General features: G+C 41.9%; 1 protein-coding gene across 11 annotated transcripts in view; it reads left to right on the forward strand.

Moving 5' to 3' along the window:
* Positions 1–5,772, forward strand: part of LOC117093088 (translation initiation factor IF-2-like) — a 119,594-nt gene extending 113,822 nt beyond the window's left edge. For all 11 annotated transcript variants that reach the window (XR_004442295.1, XR_004442951.1, XR_004442186.1 and 8 more), the window contains one exon: positions 5,559–5,772. The gene's annotated coding sequence lies outside the window, so the exon portion shown is untranslated. The remainder of the gene's footprint in view (positions 1–5,558) is intronic.
* Positions 5,773–6,000: the final 228 nt, after the last annotated feature.

A 6,000-nucleotide genomic window follows, 5' to 3' on the forward strand; every position in this document is an offset into this window, starting at 1 on the left:
TTTCCAGCTTCTAGAAGCTGCCTACATTTTTGGGCATGTGGCTCCTTCCCCTTCTGGGAGGCAGCAGTGCAGCATATTCTGGTCTCTCTCTCTGCTCCTCTGGTCCCATTGCCTCTTTCTCACTCTGACCATCCCACTGTCCTCTTAGAAGGACCCTAGTGATTGGCCTACCCAATAATCCAGGATAATCTCCTCATCTCAAGTCCCTTAATTTAATCACATCTGAAAAGTCTCTTTTGCTATTGTAACATATCCACAGGTCCAGCCTTTAACAGGTGGACATTTTCATGGGAGCCATGATTCAGTCACCATATTGACCTTTCACAATTCACTGTGAGTTTTGAGATGTTTGCTGGGTTCTATGGAAAAAGAAGCCCTGTTAGGGTGTTGATTGGAGTGGTATTGAATTTATAGATTGATTTCAGAACTGACATCTTTAGAATACTGAGCTTTTCCATTTATAACATGGTTTCTCTATTTAGGCCTTCTTTTGTGTCCTTTAGTAAAGATTTACAATTTTTCCTGTAAAATTGTTGTATAGCCTTTGTTATGTGTATTCCTAGGTGCTGTGTATATGTTTTGCTGTTATGAACATGATTTTTTACTATTCAATTTCTACTTGTTTTTTGTAGGTATATAGGAATACTATTAAATTTTAATTTACACATTTATCTTTTATTTAGTAAACTTACTGAATTTTATTTTGCTTTCTAACCTTTTGTCTGCAGATTCTTCTGAACTTTGTATATGGACATTTTATTCTGTAAATAATGACAACTTGTTCTTTTTGTTTTGTTTTTCTTATCTTGTTGCACTAACTAGGCACTTCATTACAATATTGAATCATGCTTCTAACTACACTAATAAGTAAGCTGGTTGTACACTGTCAAGTTTTGGGAGTTCCTATCTGTATTAGTCTGTTCTCACACTGCTATAAAGAAATACCTGAGACTGAGTAATTTATAAATGGAAGAGGTTTAATTAACTCATGGTTGGGTTCCACATTGCTGGGGAGGCCTGAGGAAACTTACAATATGGCGGAAGGCAAAAAGGAAGCAAGCACCTTCTTCACAAGGCAGCAGGAAAGGGCGTATGTGAAGGAGGAATTGTCAAACACTTACAAAACCATCAGATCTCGTGAGAACTCCTCACTATCATGAGAACAGCATGGGGAAAACCACCTCCATGATTCAATCATCTCCCACCAAGTCCTTCCCTCGACATGTGGGGATTATGGGGATTACAATGCAAGCTGAGATGTGGGTGGGGAGACAGTCAAACCATATCACCATCTATTCTTGGTTTGCCAAGAAGTTTGTCTTATAAATGTTTTGACAACAAGAAAGGGTGTTGAACCATTGCTAATGATTTTCTGCATCTAGTGAAATATGTTTTCTTTCTCTTTTTGAACGTTAATCTGTTAATGTGTATCCCTAGGATAAACCCTACTTGATAATACTGTAATATTTTAAATATATATCTGGGTTTAGTTTACTAACACTTTATTTAGATCTTTTGTTTATCAATTAGATTAGCATATACATTTTCTTTTATACTGGACTTTCCCAATTATACTACAAATGTTTTACAAATCTCATAAAATAAGTTAGGTTTCTTTTACTATTTTCTGTAACTGTTTTTTTTCTAGGATAGGAATCCATACCTTGAAATCTGATAGCACTTGCTTGTAAAGCTGAATGACCCTGGTGTTATTTTGCATAATTAATTTTTGTGAATGCTTATACTGTTCACGGTTTCTCTTTTCCCTTGAGTTGGCTTAGAAATTTATGATTTTCTAGAAAAATGGCCCAGCTTGTCTAAGTTTTGTCACTGATCAGCACAAGGTTGCTGCCAGAGAGTGGGCTCTGAGATGGACTTGGCATGCACACAGGGGTTCACAAGGATGCTTTGGGAGGGCAAGAGTCCAAGAGTGGGCGGAGGGAGAAACAGCTCCTGTGCTGGTCAAATGACCACCTCATCTGACCCCACAGGGAGCTCAGGAGCAAGATCGACCCTAGGTGTTGTCTGGTGGAGCCACCTGGGTCCGTTGCTGGATACAGACCTGTGAGCATCGGTTGAGGCAGCACCCAAAGGGACTGAGTTGAAAGCTGTGGGCTGACAGCACTCCCAGCAGCTAAGGGCAAGATCCTTTATGGCAGGGGAGCGGGGGATGTCCCAGTCTTCCCCACAGCCACCCCTGCCCGCCAGCTGCTCAGTCACATACATTGAGAGGGTTAAGAGAGCAGCTCCTTGGAGGTTCTGGGGAGTGTGGGGGAGCCTCCTCCTGGGGATGTTTTTTTCTTTTTCTTTTTTTAGAGACAGGATCCCACTTTGTCACCCAGGCTGGAATGCAATGGTGCCATCATAGCTCACTGCAACCTCCAACTCCTGGCCTCAAGGGATCCTCCTGCCTCAGCCTCCCAAGTAGCTGGGACTACAGGTGTATACCACCACACCTGGCCTATGGGAGAATTTAGAAGAGGAAGGTTAATAGGACAAACCACAGCCCTTCCCACCACAGCTGGCCTCAGGCTGCAGTCCACACTCCTTGTCTCTTTCCTCTACATCTGTTCCCCATTCATCCATCCCTCAGCTGGCACATCTGCTGTTCTCAGCCGGGGTCACTGCATTTGAGGTGCCCACATGGATCGCCTGGATGCCAAACATATGCTTCCAGTCTGCAGCAGAAGCCTTTCCTCCTCCTGGTAATGGTGGCCAGTCAGTGCCACTAGGAGGGTGACTCCTCTTCCTGCTGCAAGGTCCCTTGGCACAAGGAGATTAAGTGCCCCAGTGGCACCTCCCCTGGCAAAAGTGTCCTCCTGGGACCAGGCCCTTTAGACCTGCAGAACCCAAACTTACAGAGATGGGAAATGCCAATTCCTTTCCCAAGTGGTCCCTGGGGATGAGACAGGCAGGGCCTCTGGTCCCTAGGCCCATGCATTCTTCCCACTGAGCACTGCGTAAAGGTCTCTAAAGTGCAGCCTGTGTCCTGGAGGATGGCATCTCATCCCCTGAAAGTCCTGCCCTGGAGTGGGCACTTCAGCCGTGCCTCTATCAGGTCCGCCGTTCTGTGGCTTCCCTACAGGATCCTGTGTTCCTGGGCCACTCCCCCACCTCCCTTGCTGTAACGTGGGTCCCAGGCCTGATGTGATGTTACGAGGTATCCCATGCCAGAGGATCAGACAATCTGTCTCTGTCCCTTCCAAGGTGGAAGAGGGTCCCTGTCACTGACTTGCCACCTAGTGGCTGGTTCTTCTCCAGTGCCACTGAAGGGCACAGTACTGGTCTCTGCTGTTGGCAGATTGGATATTCAGTTGCATACATTGCTAGATTAGCTTGGCAAGTAGACGTATTAGTTCCATATTGCTGCATAACAATCCCCAAACTTAAGAGGCTTAACAGAGCATTTATTATCTCACAGTTTCTGTAAATCAGGAATCCGGCCCTGGCTTAACTGGGTCCTCTAACTAAGGGTCTTTCACAGGCTACAATCAAGATACTGGCCAGGGGCTGGATGCAGTGGCTCACACCCGTAATCTTAGCACTTTGGGAGGCTGAGGTGGGAGGATCGTTTGAGGCCATGAGTTTGAGAACAGCCTGAGCATTATTTTTATTTAAAAATTTAAAAATGTGCCAGGTATGGCAATGGACACCTGTAGTCCCAGCTACTCGGGAGGCTGAGGTGGGAGGATCACTTGAGCCCAGGAGTTTGACGCTGCAATGAGCTATGATTGCACCACTGCACTCCAGCCTGGGCGACAGAGTGAGACCTAGTTTTTAAAAGAAAAACAATAATAATAATAATAAATAAAATAAAATTATTGGTTAACTATAAATGGGAATGAATAATCTTACTGGGGTGATGGAAATCTTCTAAATCTGTATTGTGGTGATGATTATACAATTTGGTAAATTTGTTAAAAAATCATTGAATTGTACAGTTAAAATGGGTGAGTTTTATGGTGTAGAAGTTACACCTCAGTTAAGTTACAAATACACACCACATTAGTTGTAATGCTCTGTACAGCCACAGAACGTCAGCGAAGACAGCCATGGAGGATTGTTTTCATAAACCAAATTTTCCAATGAAAATGCCACCAACCACTAGATGTAGCTGCCTTTTCACACGAAGGCCTTTGTTCTGGGTCTCAGGGACTTGAAGTTATCAAACATCAGGAATAAGGAAATATTTTCAAGTATCAGCTTATTCAAATTGATCATGATTGAGCCTATCAAATCATTTTGTCCTTGGGTACAATTTAATAAGCAATTGCTTTTCTGCTAAGAAAAATAAGTGTCAATAAAACTTTTCAAATAACATGGAAAAATCTTCTAAAGAAAATATAGCCTCTCCCTTCATTACTTCAGTTCTTTCAAGAATATTTAAATAATAAACTGGGTTATGGGACAGTAACCCTCCTAATGTACACTGAAAACCACAACCTTTTCTAAGCCAGTGATAATTTCTGTTAACTTGGTGCGGCCCTGTTGAGAAGGGCAGAGGAAACTCCTGTGGTGGAAAATTTTCAGTCAGTCACAGTTTTGGCACATTTATAAATAACATAAGTAAAACAAAATTTGCCCAAGTCTTCATGTGTCAAAATCTTAATCTAGTTACCAGAATCAAAGTAGATGTCCCTGCCTTCATCACAGGCTAGTTTCAGCCTAAGACCTTTTTTCTCTTAAATGCTGGGCAATCCTCAGAATGGATTATTAAAAATATTGATGTTGAAGACATTCTGAAAGACAATTTTATGGGTTCATGACCTGAGTACTAAGAATCTAGAAGCTGTGTTCACAGGGATGAAGGAAAAAATAAGATCTGATGAACTCTTCTCTGAAATTAACATTTCACTGTGAATTTCATCACAGTGTCACAAATGTCAAGGTCAATGTGGAGAAAACAGAGGTTCCCAATCAAACAGAGGGCAAGTGACCTTGCCAAAGTGACACAGGGAGTTTTAACAGAAAAGCTAGGACCAGAACCCAGGTCTGGTGGCTGTCAGCCATGGTTCCTCGAGCCAAGCCCACACCCACTGTTCATTCTGCTCTTCACAGCGCCTGTAGCTTTGGGCTTTGTTGTTTTGTTTCTGTAGTTCTTTTTATCCAGGATGGATTTTTAAGAACATAGGTAATCACTATCTGACTCATTTTAAAAATCAAAATCATGAAACAGGGGTGGCTGGGATACTAAATGCTCTAGAAGTATTCAAGTAAATGATTGTAGTGAAAATCCCTAAGAAACCACAGCTAATCTCAATGTCCTTTGGTGGGTGAAGTCTATACCAGCTGTGGAAGAGTCCCCGCAGATTTTCTGCTAAGCCCCTCCAGCAACCCAGTCTTCTTTCTCTGTTGTTACATGGGATGTTCCCTGTATGAAATCTTCTGCTCGTACTCCAACTTCCCCTCCCTGCCCCCCAAACTGCCACAATCCTGTATTCCTGGAGCAACAGCAACCCAGCATTTAATGATGTTAAGTCAGGTTACTTGACTAGAAAGACTAATAGGTTAGGCATGTTATACCCTTGATAAAGTAGATTTATCTTCTACCCTTCTAGGTCTAAACTCCAATAAAATCCAGGTGGGTCACATCAATTCAGACATCTGGATAAAAGGATGAATGAAACCATGTACATAATACAGAACTATGCATGCCAGGAAAAGAAATTATACTGCCTAAAAGCTGCAACCTTCATGACATCAAATCTATTTTAACACTGGCTGGTTATGTGAGGAAAAGGCTAATAAAAAAAAAAATTCTGGCTGACCAAAGAAGTATGCATGTATGTGTATTTATTTTTAAATTAATATTGAGATGGATTAATGTTCTAAAATTTGGACTTTTTAACATTATCTTATTCATAATATCATATACTATATCAAAAGTCTCTGAATAGAAACTGTTCAAAGGCATCTAATCTAATAATCATTACCATGTCACTAATCTAACCTCTAAGCAATTGCTAAATGCCATCAGTACCTTCACCTCCGATTACATTT

Source organism: Trachypithecus francoisi, unplaced genomic scaffold, assembly GCF_009764315.1.
Source record: "Trachypithecus francoisi isolate TF-2019V2 unplaced genomic scaffold, Tfra_2.0 Contig00025, whole genome shotgun sequence".
Lineage (NCBI taxonomy): Eukaryota > Metazoa > Chordata > Mammalia > Primates > Cercopithecidae > Trachypithecus > Trachypithecus francoisi.